Source organism: Gavialis gangeticus, unplaced genomic scaffold, assembly GCF_001723915.1.
Source record: "Gavialis gangeticus isolate Ggan-Ray unplaced genomic scaffold, GavGan_comp1, whole genome shotgun sequence".
Lineage (NCBI taxonomy): Eukaryota > Metazoa > Chordata > Crocodylia > Gavialidae > Gavialis > Gavialis gangeticus.
The window spans coordinates 75,536,015-75,551,507 of record NW_017729031.1 but is presented as its reverse complement, the minus strand read 5'-3'; positions in this window follow the sequence as shown (position 1 = coordinate 75,551,507).

Genomic DNA, 15,493 nt, shown 5'->3' with positions numbered 1-15,493 from the left:
AAGCAAGGAAGTTGGAGCAGTACCTGTCCCTACACCTGCACCTGCACCACCTTCCCTAGCACTAGAAATAGCCATCAGCAGCAGAATGACCATCTCCTCCACCCCAATTTCATCTCCCAGCATGATCCTTCCAGTGCCAGAGGAGGAGCCAGATCTAGAACCAGGGGACTTGAGTGACCTAACAAAAGAAATTCTCGGGATTGAGGGGGATCTGAGTTTGTTCTCCAGACCCCTAGAGCCAGGTCTCTTTCTCTGGAAAGTACCTTGGAGGAGGTTGAGGTTGTGGAGGCAAGTGGCTCAGCTGAGTCAGCTCCTCCTGTTGTTGTGTCTCAGTCTGCTGAGGAGGGGGACAAGGCAGGATCCCCACCCTCAACCCAGAAGCAGGGGGCATAGTGTAGTGTGGGTTTTGAGATAGCATACATGGGATCATCTGCCATCTGCCAGCACTGCTGAAGGCAGATCATCCGGGGCAAGGAAGTGAAATACTTCACCACCAGAGCGATGATGCTGCATTTTAGGAGACAGTACCCCCTTGCCCTTGTTCCTCTTCAGCCTAGCACCAGTGTGAGTGTGCCCAAAGGGAAGCCCCCCTCTCACTCCAAAGCCCCTGTCCCCATGAAACAGAGGCAGGCCACCCTGGAGCAGTGGGGGAAAGCCACAGACAAAGCAGGGCATGTTGCAAGGGCAGGCAAGGTCACCCAGAGCACTGGGGGAGATGCTTGCTTTGGATGGCCAGCCCTTCTCCTTAGTTGAGCAGCTAGGGTTCAGGCAGCTCATGGTGCTCATGACCCCATCCTACCAAGTATCCACATGCACCAACTTTAGCAGGACAGTGGTGCCCTCCCTGTATGAGGCATACAGGAAGTACTTGAAGGAGGAGCTGCCCAAGGCAGGGCCACAGGCAGCCTTGCACTTCACTTCTGACATCTGGAGCAGCCAGGGTGGAGATCACACCTACTGCTCCCTCACAGGGCACTGGTGCAATTAGTCTGGCCATCAGTGGGCTCTCCTTGAAGCTGTGGTCATAAATGAGTCCCACACAGCAAGGGAGATCATGGTGGCCATGAACCGCATGGGTGCAGGTGTGGCTTATTGGGCAGGGAGAGCTCACCCATGGGTTCATGGTCATTAACAATGGGGCCAATATGGTCAAGGCCATCCATGATTCCAACTTTGTTGGCATCCGCTGTGTGGCACACAAGTTCCAACTCATTGTCAGGGATGTCTTGGAGGGGAACAGGGCTTCTGGTGATGCCAGCACCACCCAGCTGATTTCAAAATGCAGAAAGGTGCTGGTCTACTTCCACCACAGCATCAAAGGGGACAAAATGCTGTGGGAGAAACAGGCAGAGGTGAGCATCCCACAGCATAAAATCATGCAGGATGTGGAGCCTTGGTGAAACTCCACATACCTGATGCTTGAGAGGCTGGTGGAGCAACAGAAGGCCATCCATGATATAGCCTTGCTCAGGGATATTGGGATGAGCAGCCCCCTTAAGAAAGCAGAGTGGGATACCTTCTCCCAGATCCTGGTGGTCCTCAAGCTGTTCCTTGAGGTCACTGAGACGCTCAGCGCTGGTGATGTCCTCCTTAGCCAGGTGATCCCCTTAGCGAGGGACCTTAAGAATGAAATGGAGAAGTTCCAGGGGATCAATGTTCCTGGCTGGTGCAAGCCACTGTCACTAGATGTGCAGGCACTGGTGAGGCAGTGAAAGGAGGACATCAAAAAACAGATGGATCCTTTGCGGTCCAGTACAATTCACATGCTGGTGGACATATGCAACGTGAGGGTGAAGGGAAGCTTGTGCACTGGCAGCACCAAAACCCTTGATCACTGGATGCAGCTGCCGGTGAACAGTCAGGGAGTCAGAAGGGCAGAGGTGAGGGGATGTGGAAGAGAGAGATCTACTTTCCTGTGCCAGCACTCCCAGCACCAGCACTAGCCAGTCTCCTCCATGTGCCATCCACTGCCAATATAAGCCAAGGGCATGGCTTCATTTTTGGGGTCCAGATGCACCAGACCCCAGCCTTGGGCAGGTATTGCTGAGGATTTGGTGGCTACCTATCTCGCTGGACTGTGACCCCTTGGACTATTGGGTAAGCCACAGCCAGATGTGGCAGGATCCAGCCACAGTTGCCTAGGAACACCTGTCCTGTCCATCAACCAGTGTTCCAAGAGAGGGTGTTCAACATTGCTGTGGATGTTGTGACACCCCACTGCAACTCCTAGAATCCTGGTTTGGTGGAGCAGCTGGTGTTCCTCAAGGTGAACATCCCGCTGCTGGGGTTTCCCATACTCCACCTGCAGACTGAGTGAGTGCCACCCTCTTCACTCCATCCACACCTTTTTCTTTTTCTTTTTCTTTTTCTTTTTTTTAAACAACATAATGCCCCGTTCTTAGAGCTGGAGGCAGCTCTCACTGCATCACCAGCCAGCAGGGGAAAGAACATGTTCCTGCTGAGCTCCCATGCCAGGATGAACTTGAAGGTATGGGCTGGAGCTATGGGAAGGAGGAGGCCCCAGGTCCCAGGCATGACCACTAAAACTGAACCCTGCCAGGGTTGGGAGGCCTGATGGGACTGCTGGTGGTGTGACAGCCCCAGGAAATACCAGGACCAAGGACCTCCCTGGTGAAAGATGGGTAGGAGGTGCCATAACCTTCAGCCACCACACTCATGCGTAGTGCTGGCTGGGGAAAACCCAGATCCCTAAGATCTTTGAGAGGCCTGTGGCTTGCTCTTTGCAGTGGAGTTGCGAGGCTCCAGATGAGCTCAGCTTAGCTGCCTGGGGTGCCATCTGTGAGGCATGGGCTTTTGGGTTTAAAACCCTTCATCAGGCTGAGGAAACATCTAGTTGGTGTGTGTGTGCTCTTCCTGAATGGAAGGAATAGTAAAGAAGCCAGAGGCTGGCATGCAGTGCAGGCAAGGAAGCCAGTCAGTGAAAGTGGAACTGGAGGAGTCATGGGGTGAGAGAGACAGGCTGGGGTAGGGGGGCAGGGGGATGTAGCAGGTAAAAGTGGAGAGGTACCTGGGGAGTCAGGCAGGTTGTAGTGTTTCATAAATCCCATGTCTATATTGGATCCATTAGTTTCTGTATCTGGGAGGTCTATGAAGTGAAGTTCACAGGCCTATCTGTGAAAAGTGGTTTTAAATTCCCTTTGAGGATCAGGGCTGAGGTACTGGAGACAGAGTGGGGTATTTTTGTGAGAAACGTGCCCCCCACAGGTAGTTGGGTATTGTTGTCTTTGATAGATTCTGGTGCACAGTCTGTGGGGGTACTGGAATGGAGATGTGTTGGCAGGTTTTGCATGGCTTGTCATGACATGGTCTGGATCCATAAGATGTGTTTTGGGCCGTAGAAAGTTGGTTTGTGGTGATGGGGTTAGTGAGGTTCAGTGCCTGTTTGAATTCTCAAACCACTTTTCACAGACGGGCCCATGAACTTCACTTCATCAACATCCTAGACACAGAAACTCATGGACCCGATATAGACATTGGATTTATGACACACTACAACCTGCCTGACATCTGACTTCCCAGGTAGCAACAGGTTCCTCTCCACTTTTACCTCCTACATCCCCCTCCCCCTCTACCCCAGCCTGTCTCTCTCACCTCCTGAGTCCTCCATTTCCATTTTCACTGACTGGCTTTCTTGCCTGAATTGCATGCCAGCCTCTGGTTTCTTTACTATTACTTCCACCCAGGAAGAGCATACACACGCCAACTAGATGCTTCCTCAGCCTAACAAAGGGTTTTTAGAGCCAAAAGCTTGCAAAGAATTTCTTCAACTATTCTATTGGTCTAATAAAAGATATCAGATTGACCCTAAGACCCTTGTCTGGGCTATGTCCTTAGACCAACACAGCTACAACCTACACCCCTTAACACACACGACACAAGTTTTACTTTCAGCAGTTTGAGGTGCAGTTTCACAGAAACCCCTGCACTGTTCTGCCTGGAATCTGGCAGGCCTCCCTCATGCCCACACTATTCACACCTACATTTGATATCTGCATTTGCAGGTATTAAAATGTGCCTTGAATAGCCTAAATTTGCCATTTTTTGCAATTTTTGCAATTTTTAATTTGTATTAAGGGAGCACACATGTAGACTCACATGCTTAGTGCACATTAACTTAGACTAATGCTCATTAGAGTGTCACATGTAGAGATGCCCTTTCTACCTTATTTAAAAAATAGTTCAGTAGAGCATATCACATAATCTGTGCAAGTCTGTCTATATTTGGAAGAACAATGATACTTGTGGCATTTTGTTTTATGTCCATAACTACTTTATAGTACTGAACAACTGGCCTCAAATTCTTGCTCTTGTGTTTTACACTTCAGTTCCTCTAAGCAGTACTTCAGGTACAATAATAAGACTGTTTTTTGCATTATACCTCTGTTCAATTGTGAACTGCTTTTGGTCACCCAACCCATTAGCTCAGGCAAAACATACAGCAATTCGGCTTGACATACTTAATGAGAATTCTAAAGCTGCTTAATTTATCAGCCTTTAACATAGGGTGCTTCATCTAAGCTTCAGTATTATGAATTCTATGTGCTGATTCTTTTGACAATACATAATGATCCTCATCATTGTGAAGCTTATGAGTAAAATAACCTGATCAGTTCATTAAGACCAGAGAGGTCTGAATGTATTAATAATGATATTATTTACACTGCAAACACAGAGGGCCAAATTCATCACTTATACAGCTCCATTAGCTTTAATAGAGTGACTCCATGAATAAGTTTGAACCAGAGTAAATACACTTCCCTGCCCTGAAGAATGAATGCTGAAACATCACTCATGATATTCCTCCTTGTCTAATTACCTTCTTGATCCGGGTGTGTATCATAGTAGATTTATATATTCTGAGTTGCAGAAGTAATTTTGCCAGCAAAAGTAGGTTTTAAAGCATTTTTAAGAACTAATGGGGCAAATTTCTACATGCTTTATCTCTACAAAGCTTAATAGAGTTACACCAGGAACAACTTTGTCAAAATGACTTTACCTTGATGATAAATGTCAATATACCATATTTTCTAAAATCATTATCGTATTTATGATAAAATTGTTCTAAATTGTAAGATATGCTTGCAAGCCAGAGGAAATAATTATAATCTAGTTACTTTATGTTTTTCCTACTATTTGTTTGTTTTTTTTTCAGGAAGGAAATGTCATCTCAATGACCCTATGGCATACTTTTTATCCATTTAACTAGAAGTCATACTGAAATTTTAGGGATTAGGGTCAATGGTTGCACTCACAGAAACCTCCACTGAAGTCAAAATAGCCTCAAAAAGTGCAAGGGTCATTTCTTGTGAATCTGATTGCTTCATGTAGGCTTTATTTATTATTTTGATTATAGGCTACATCCTGGCATGGCTCCTTTAAAAAAATATATTTTCAGCAACAGTGGGTGTGTCTATATGGTCAATTAATGACTTTAGATAATGCACATTAAATCTAGTACCTCTACTGTGAAATATTAGAAAAATGTACATTAACCTATTTTAATTTGCATTTCCTAAAGAGCACAGTCTTTTTGTGATGCTTAAATGCACATTGAAATAGGCTAATGCACACTGAAGTGCATGTGTAGATGCACCCAGTAAGACATCCCTAGTCTCCTGAATAATTTAAAGCCTGCAGCTACTGGTGAAAAAATAGATTACAATTCTAAATGCCAAGTAATCTTTTAGGTAGACAAGGTTTTTTGTGTAAATGTGATATCTTTTAGTACACCAACTAAATAGTTGGAAAAAATGTTCTTTGCAAGCTTTGAGGCACACAGACCCTTCTTCAAGGGTAGGGAGAACCCTATGGTGGAAGAGAAGTCAGAATGCAGGTCTGTGAAAATGCAAATGCATGGCAGTGAGGATCAGAAGGAGTGGGAGACAATAGATGTGAGACAGGTAGGTGGGAGGGGAAGGAGAGGAATGTTGAACTCTTGATACTGGTAAAATGCAGACAAGTTACCTGGGGTTATCAGATGGCAGGCAGGTTATAATGTGCCATAAACCCAATGTCTATATTTAGTCCATGACTTTTTGTATCCAGTAGATTGATGACGTGAAGTCCCTATGCTCACCCACAAAATGTGTTTTGCAAATTCCCTTTGAGGATTAGAACTGAGAGACTGGATAGACAGTGGTTGTCTTGTGAGAAGTGTGCACCCAGAGGTAGTTAGATATTTGTGTTTCTAATGGATTTTTGGTGTGCATTCATTCTGGTATGCAATTGTTTTTTGGTTTCTACTACATATTTTCTATCAGGGCAGTTAGTGTGGTGAATGAAATATAGTGCATTTCTGGAGGTGCATGTGTAATACCCAGGAATGGTGATGGTTGTGTTGTGAAATGTAGTTATTGTGGGAGTGGTGGTGATGTGTTAGCAGGTTTTACATTTCTTGTCATGGTCTAGATCCATTTGGTGTGTTTTGGGCCATAGGAAGTTTGTTTCTGGTGATGAGGTTGGTGAGGTCCAGTGCTTGTTTGAAGGCTAGGATGAGTGGTTCTGGAAAGATCTCTTTAAGAATTGGGTCTTCTTATATTATGGGTTGCAATTGTTTGAGGATTTTCTGTATAGGTTCCTGGGAGGGATAATATGTCATAACCAGTGGTGTGCAATTCATGGGTGTTTCCTTCTGTACTGCAGCATTTCTTCATATGGTATCCAGGTGGCTCTTTCAAAAGTTTGATCTGTCTCTCTGGAGAAGTGTCCTGTTGAGTGAAAGCCTTTTTGAGATTTGCATGGTGATGATCATGGGTATTCTCCTCAGTGGTATCAGAGGTCTTGGCTGTTTATTATAGTTATCTTGGTGTGTTTAGGGTGATTGCTGGTTCTGTATAGATATGCATGTTGGTCCATGGATTTCTTGTACATGGTGGTCTGTATTTTACCATTTTGGATGTTGTTCATAGAGTCTAAAAAGCAAATGTTGGTGCTGGAGTATTCAAGAGAGAGTCTGATGGAGGGATGATGATAATAGAATTTGTGATTAAAATCAATCTTCAGGTTTTTATAGATTTCATAGATTTCATAGACATTAGGGTTGGAAGAGACCTCAGAAGATCATCGAGTCCAGCCCCCCACCCAAAGGGCAGGAAATTAGCTGCGGTCAGAGGATCCCAGCAAGATAAGCATCCAATTTACTCTTGAAGGTGTTCAATGTAGTTGCTTGAACCACCTCCAATGGCAGGCTGTTCCAGACCTTGGAGGCTCGGACAGTAAAGAAATTCTTCCTTATGTCCAGCCTGAAATGGTCTTGCAGTAGTTTATAACTGGTCGACCTCGTCATCCCTTGGGGCGGTCTGGTGAACAAACGTTCCCCCAGATCCTGGTGGTCACCCCTGATAAACTTACAGGTGGCCATCAGATCACCCCTGAGCCTGCGCTTTTCCAGGCTAAAGAGCCCCATGGCTCTCAGCCTGTTGTCGTAAGGTCTGCTTTCCTGACCTCTGATTATGCATGTGGCTGTTCTCTGGACTCTCTCAAGCTTCTCCATATCCTTTTTGAATTGTGGAGCCCAAAACTAGATGCAGTACTCCAGCTGCGGCCTCACCAAGGCCGAGTACAGGGGGAGAAGGACATCCTGGGAGTTGCTTGAGAAACATCTATGGATGCAAGCCAGCATTTTGGTTGCTTTACTAGCTGCAGCATCACATTGCAGGCTCATGTTCATCTTGTGGTCATGATGACCCCAAAGTATCTTTCTTCCAGAGTGCTAGCCTGTGTAGCACTGCCAAGCCTATAACGATGCTGCAGGTTTTTCCTCCCAAGGTAGAGAACCTTGTGTTTTCAGTGTTAAACACCATCAGATTCTCGACTGCCCATTTGCTGAGCCTGTCCAGGTCAGCCTGGATCACCCACCTGTCTTCTGGTGTGGATGCTTTGCCCCAAAGTTTGGTGTCATCGGCGAACTTGGCCAGTCTGCTCCTGACTCCAATGTCCACATCATTAATAAAGATGTTGAACAATATGCGTCCAAGGACAGAGCCTTGGGGGACCCCACTGGTCACAGGGCACCATAACGATTGACTTCCATCAATTACTACCCTCTGGGTCCAACAACGGAGCCAATTTCCCATCCAGCGGATCGTGGTGGACCCAAGGCCACAATTGGCCAGTTTTACCAAGAGATGATCATGGGATACCAGATCAAAGGCTTTTTTTGAAGTCAAGATATATGACATCAATCTCTTCTCCCTTGTCCAGGTGATAGGTTACCTGGTCATAGAAGGAAAAGAGATTGGTCAAGCAAGACCTACTCACAACAAACCCATGCTGGCTATCCCTCAGGATGTTGGCATTGGCCAGTCCATTAAGGATGGCCTCTTTAATAAACTTTTCTAAGATCTGCCCCGGTATAGAAGTCATTAGTGATCATTAGCCCCCTGACAAACAAGACCTGATGTTCTTTTCCAATGTTAGAATTGGGAACTGTATATTATCTCATTTAAAAAATGAGGCTAAAACTACAGAGAACGCACTACACCAGTGTTATTATTCTCCATACCATACCACTTTGATAAAAAAAGCTTAACTTCTGGCCATGTTCTTTTAGAACTCCTGCCATGTGGTATAAGATTGGATCTAGTAAACATTGAGATAAGGGTTTGCTCCCCACCCCGCCAAGTTAAGAGAGAACTTTAGCCCTTATTCTTCTATGTAAAGAATCACCTTCAGCAAAGAAGCTGGACCCTTTCATTTTAATGATATATATGCATTTATGCTTGAATAAAACAGGCCATACTGGAAAACCATATGTTGGGTATCCTTATTCTGAAAGACAATAAGTACCTCTTTTTCTCACTGGAAGACTATATCTGGGATAGAAAAAAATATTTTCCTGGGAATTTATACATTTACAATTCCTAAACTTTTTACAGGATTTTATATAATATTATATGGTAATTAAATCATGTACAAATTTCATTTATTAGCATTACTGACTCATCCAGAAATAATTAGCATGAAAGCTCATTTCTTCTCCTAAAAGAATGAATTCCTCAATGTATTTTCTTTAAAAATAATCTGTACTCCTCTCCACTACCAGTTCTTGATAATCTGCATACTTCTAGTAAGGAAGACATCCTTTTCACAGGAGTTTAAGAAAAATACTTTTAATTCCCTGAAAACATAAAAGTTCTCTTCTATGTTATAGTCTGTTGCATAGACTGAGCCTGAAGACAGGTTCAAGATACACGTCTGTTAAGTTTAAGAAATATTTTGCTTTATAAAGCTCTCTGAGGAAGGATTCCTAATTGTATTTAAGAGTCTAGTGGAGTGTGATGCGAACAAAGTAATATATCAGAATTGTACTGTCTCTCCTGGTTTTCCTTGGTGTCAATCAAAATCTTTATCTCTTGTCAAACACTTGCTGACAGTGGCATTCACAGTCCTTTTCAAATAATTTCCAGGGTAAGTTTGGGCATTGTGTACTCTATTCACCTGAAACATAACACTTTCGTCATGTCTTCATTTTACACTCCAATCGCAATGCAGTCAGTCTCCACTTTTTATTTTAGATCATTTACTGGTCACATGTAATGATGTATTTTGGATTCATATCACATTCATTTTTTACATCATTCCAAACTTGATGTCCAGCTCACTTTTTTACTTTTTGTACCTGACATGCATCAATACACTTTTTTCTTAACATTTTTTGACAAGAGAGGCATCACTTTAAACAATGCCCTAAAATGGATAACTTGAATGCTTGGTTCCCTGGGCCTGACTTTCAGCAGGTGCATCTACATAGTTCCCCTCAGGCTCTTTTGTTCTCAGATCAGTTAAGGAGTTCAGTGGTACATGCAAACTCAGGTGCCCAACCAAACAAAAGTAAATGAACTGGGTGAAAATCTCTACTGGGGTAAATTAGTGCAGCTCCACTCCTGAGCAGAAAACTTGTCCTAAGTATTTTCTCCCTGGTTTCAGTTTTAACTTAAGGCTAAGGTCTCTGTCAGTTCTTATTTTGTGTGAAAAGACTTAATCTATTTTAGTCTTGTTGTATCCTCCTCACTCATGGACAAATGATTGGGTTAATGCTATGGTTAATCAAGATGTCCCAGATTACAAAAAAATGAATCCCTAATTGTTATTTCTATGTTAGGAAACATCAATCTCAGATATTAAATCATTTTTAATCTCTTCAAATTTCAGTGATATGGATGGAGATTTACTTGTTAAGGTGAAAACTACAAATTTTTAACTTATTTCTTTCACCTTTTGTAAAGGGAGCACAGAAACAAAACAAACAAACAAATAACTAAGTCAGAAAACAGTTTCTACTAACTTTCCACATTCCCACCCTCAAGGATCATGTTGGAGTAGGTTTTAGTTCAAGAAACTCTTACTATATCTTTTAATATCAAAATTAAGAATATAAAGAAGCTGAGTATGTAACCTCCTCCTCTCTTGAGGATGAAGATCAAAGATAACCTTATTACCTTAACTTGGACTCCTTGCATGGTAAATTTATGTTCTGCTTCTCTAAACAAAACAGAAACAGATATTCAAAGCCAGATGTTAAATTGTCTCCATTTGGTAAAAAATTGCAGTTTCCATTTCTTTTGTGTTGCTTTCATTAACTCATATATTTTAAGTACAACAGCATTCCAATAGTTTGTGAATAGTTCCATTTCTAACTCAATTAGTTTCAAATTCTATGAGAAATAAAGTGCAATGTAATTTTTCAAAAAGTATTGTAATACCTTCCTTTTCAGCATAATAAATAATTTTGCCTAGGAAAACATATTCACATCATATTAATATGTTAAAGGTTGCCTTTGAAACACACAGTATGTGCTTATTCTAGTACTATATGCTAGATGAATGCATATTTAATTTGTATAATACCCAGAACACAGTGTGATAAAATGTTTCATAGAAGAGGTGAAAAAAATGTCACTTAATGCTCATTTATAATATATTTGTCACCATAGGCTTCATATTTAGGTCAGATTAAATTGCAAAGAAAATAATGACTCGAATACACAGTATTTGTTTTGTTATATTATATAAAATACTTCACTTACTAACTAGAACTGCCATTAGTCAAGGAAAGATATGGAAATGACAAAAAATGTGAAATGGGTAGCCATAACAAAAGACAACAAAAGGTACTGGAATTTTTTCTGATTTTATGCATTCAGTACTCTGACTTAATCTATATGTTGGGTATGAACTGAGGTGCCTTAGTCAAGTGGGTGTTCATATGAGATTTGCTTTATGGCAAGGTCACCTTCTGTGATAAGGAAAATGGTTCTGTGGTTGGGGGATAAGCAGTGAATATAATATACCTTGACTTTAATAGGTCTACTGCCATGGTCTGCCATGGCATTCTCATAAACAAGCTAAGGAAATACAGACTAGAAACAAGTAGTGTAAGGTGGGCACATCACTGATTGGATCATTGTGGTAATGAGTAGTCATCAGTGGCTCAATGTCTATTTGAGAGGAGGTATCAAATGGGGTTCCCCAGGGTTCTGTTTTGGATCCAGTTTTGTTTTATATCTTAATAATTTTAATGGGATTGAATGTACACTCTACAAATATGTAGATGACACCAAATTGAGTAGTGTTGTAGATACTCTAGAGAGTCTGACTAGGATTCAGAATGACCTGGACAGGTTCACAATTAATTAGATGAGATTCAGTAAGGACAAATTCAAAGTCCTGGTCTGGGGATGGAATAATTCATACTTACAGACTGAAGAATGACTGGCTAGGCTGCAGTACTTGCAGAGAAGGACCTGTGAACCATACCCTGAATAGGAGCAAAGAGTGTGCTCTTTTTGCAGGAAATCCCCCAAACAAATGAATAAACGAAAACCAACAGCAGACTATGTTATATTAACAGGAGTGTTAACAGCAGTGTCACCTGAAAATCAAAAGGAGTATTTCTTCTGCTCTATTCAGCACTGGTAAGGGCCTGCCTTTAGTACTATGTCCAGTTTTGGGTCCCACACTTCACGAAGAATGTGGATAGTTTAGGAAGAGTCCAGCACAGAGCAACAAAAATGAGACCTCTTATGAGGAAGGGCTGAAAGAACTAGGGTTATTTAATCTAGAGAAGAGAAGAGTGAGCAGGGAGAAGATACATTCCTAGGGAAAGGGGAAGCTCTCTTCTTCCAGCAGCAATCTGGAACAGCCACTAGTCTCCAGAGGCACTCTGGATGAATCTTTGTGTGTAAAAACCTGGAAACTACCTAGTAGATTAGAACTAAGTAATGTAGACACATCTTAAAAGGATCAGCAAACCCAATATCTGAAAGCTTAACTTATTTTTGTTTGTTCAAAATGTATTTTCTGACTCCTTAGTTCTACCCCACCCCCATTCTCTCCCCCTGATCAATAAAAGTATCATATTACAGCATGACTGGCTGTTTCACTGTGTTAGGGGCAGAAAAAAGGCATTTGCCCCGAGCCCGGCCAGCTGAGCTTGGCTGTTTGTTTCCCTCAGTTGAACGTGAGATTATTCTGGGAGGCTTTGGGCTGAAAGAAGCACCCATAAATATTACCAGTGAGCAAAGCAACCCCAAGGCTTGCAGGTTCTGTGTACCCCAGGCTGCACAGAGCCCTATCAGAAATCAGTGCCTTCATGGTGGCAACGTTCCCCCAGGTTCGTAGGAGTTCTCCAGGAAGGGGGCCAGCCATCCGTAGGCTCCCCAGGAGAGATTCCCAGAGTGTAGTTTTGGGCCTGGCACAGGGTGGCTCTGCGTAGTAGTCCTCCCTATAACACTAAAGGCACCAGCTCGCAATGCCCCATAGTGGGGGCCAGAAGTTTTCTGGTTTTGGAAGAACAGACCAAATTAGGAGGACACTGATAAAACCCCAAAATAGGATGTAGACATGAGATAGGTTTATGAACATGGGATTTTGGCTGACAATACAGAACATGGACAATGTAATGACTACAGAGAGACCAATCAGTGACAGCCATGAAGAGCCACTAGGAGGGAAAGAAAATACAAAAGCAGAGACTTGCGAGTAACAAAGGGTCCCTCCCCATCCTCTTCTGTCCAGCTTGGGTCCTCATCCTCCCTCTCATCTTCCCTGAGTCCACCATGGAGAGAGTGTATACTACCATCCTGTCTCATCCATCCCACTGGAGGGTGCTCAGCATCCCACCTCCAGGATGCTGACATACTGACATATGGCACCTAAGATAGAGCCTCAGAGTGAAACCTGCATCCTGGCCTGATGTTTCTTGGCTCTGACAGCCCTAGATTTCGTAGATAGATATATGAATTGTTTGATTGCTTGTATTATTTATTTTCTGTTATCACTGTGTATCAATAAATTTTCCTATTATTGAATGGAGAGGTCGTGGTTGGTCTGAGGGTGTGTCCTCCCCATGGAACAAGGCAATGGGTTCTAAAATAAGACCCAACAAAGGGCAATTAGAGAGAGGATGGAAATGAGCTTTTCTCTGCGGCTATAAGGGATGGGACTAGGATGACTAGCCATTAAGCAGATAAAACAAAAATGAATAGTTTCTAGATTAATTTCACTTAGGAAAACTCTATTAACCCCCACCCCCCCCAAATAAAAAAAAAACAAGAGAAAAAGAAGACTGGGTTATTTCTTCCTTTTAGTCTAAAAAGTACTGCATTTTGTAAAATTCACTAAGTGACATTGAGTAGAAGACAGCAGTCTGAATGACATAAAAGTCTATTGGAGGGGCATCCCATAATGCACAGAGGATACATACACAAAGCTAACTGTGTTAGACAGTGAGTTTTGGTGTGGTATTTAGGATCTTTTTATTTTCTGAGGCAAATATAAATTGTAGCTGCAGCAGAGACTTTCCTTCATCTGAACACATTGAAATTGTATGTACCATGTAACAGAACATATTTTGTACTCAATTATATTGCTGAAACTTCAGAACATTCAATAATATAAATAATTTAGTGTAGAATTTAGCCTATTGGTTTTTTGTTTTGGCAGAGATCAAGATGTATTTTCTTTCAGAATAAATATTGACTTCATCTTTGCATTAGTCAATATTTACTACCTGAGTCAATTAATCTTTGATAGTCACCAGAACAGATGGCAATTTCTATATAACGAGACTGATGGGAAACATGCATGTATCTGCAGAAAGGAATGGAATCCTAAATGTTTAAACAAAAATGTTACACTTAACTTTTTTAATTTAAAGTTATTAAATGAAGGTTGTTCAATAGCAAAATATTTAGATCTTTATCAATAATGATAAAGACTTATTATTCTCCTTAAAATTTAAGTAAATAATATGTTTGGCCTCTGATGAATTATGGTGCTAGAGAATTGTAAGGAAAGGATATATCTACTTTATGTTTCCATTTACCTTGAAACTAATTTAACTTTCATCAGTCCTTCTCATAGGTCTCATATAAGATATTCTTAGTCCAAACTCAGTAAGAAACCATGCTGATTATGACATTGTCTACAAAATCAGTTAAGTGGTTATATTGTGAGGTGGAAGTTTCATGTGATGGATAATTATAGCAGTCTTTTGAAATGTCACTACCTTTGTACGTTTCTTTGATTTTATTTGAATTCAGTTCCATTCTTCATTTAGAGAGGCATATTAATTTCAATTTTCTCATGCTTTCATTAAGAATATAATGAAAGGGGTGGCAAAGAGGAGGGGGAAAAACAATGGAACAAAAATCAGCATACTGTGATAAATTCTTCTGTAGTGTAATTCCAAAGAGAGCTAAAATGTATGTACAAAAATATGCTAAGAGCAGCAGGAAATGATTATTTCTGATTCCTGGCCTTTTCCACTCACTATATGTAAACAGATCTAAGAGGGTCTGTTCATGTGTTGCACTGTCAAGAATTCTTTGGTTACAATAGTTACCCATATGAACACATCCCTTCAGTTTGACAATAGAGGGAAACTTGAGTTTGTAGGCATCCAGGTAAGTATTGGAAAGCTAACAAACAAATTCACTGACTCACCGCAGGTTTTCAATATCAAAAAGAAAATATAGAAAGATGCTAACATCAAATAATTTATGAAAAGTTCACTGAACAAAGTTATTCATAGCAAGTATTCATTGACCACATGCAAATTTATAAAGAAATGCCTAAAATCATTTTTTGTTATTAGGCTAAATTCACCAGTTAAATTATTTGTTCCCAATAATTCAATTTTCCATATTCAAATTAACCTGGACTTCACAACTTTAGTCACTAAAACCTTCCATATTTCCCTGCATGGTGATAAAACTTTACTGTTAATCTGAAACACAAATCTTTCTAAACTGTTGCTCCTTGTAAATCATTTAAAATAAATCAACTTCTGAAATTCATTGACCCCTGAAAAATTAATATGATAGTATTATTAAGAAAATGAATTTTCATTAATGTGAGTCCCTTGACCAATGACATTTAATTTTGTGATTATACAAGCATGGATTTCATATGAGACCGGTATTGCCTCAACACAGTATTACATTTGAGAGGCTACAATTCTGGAATCTAT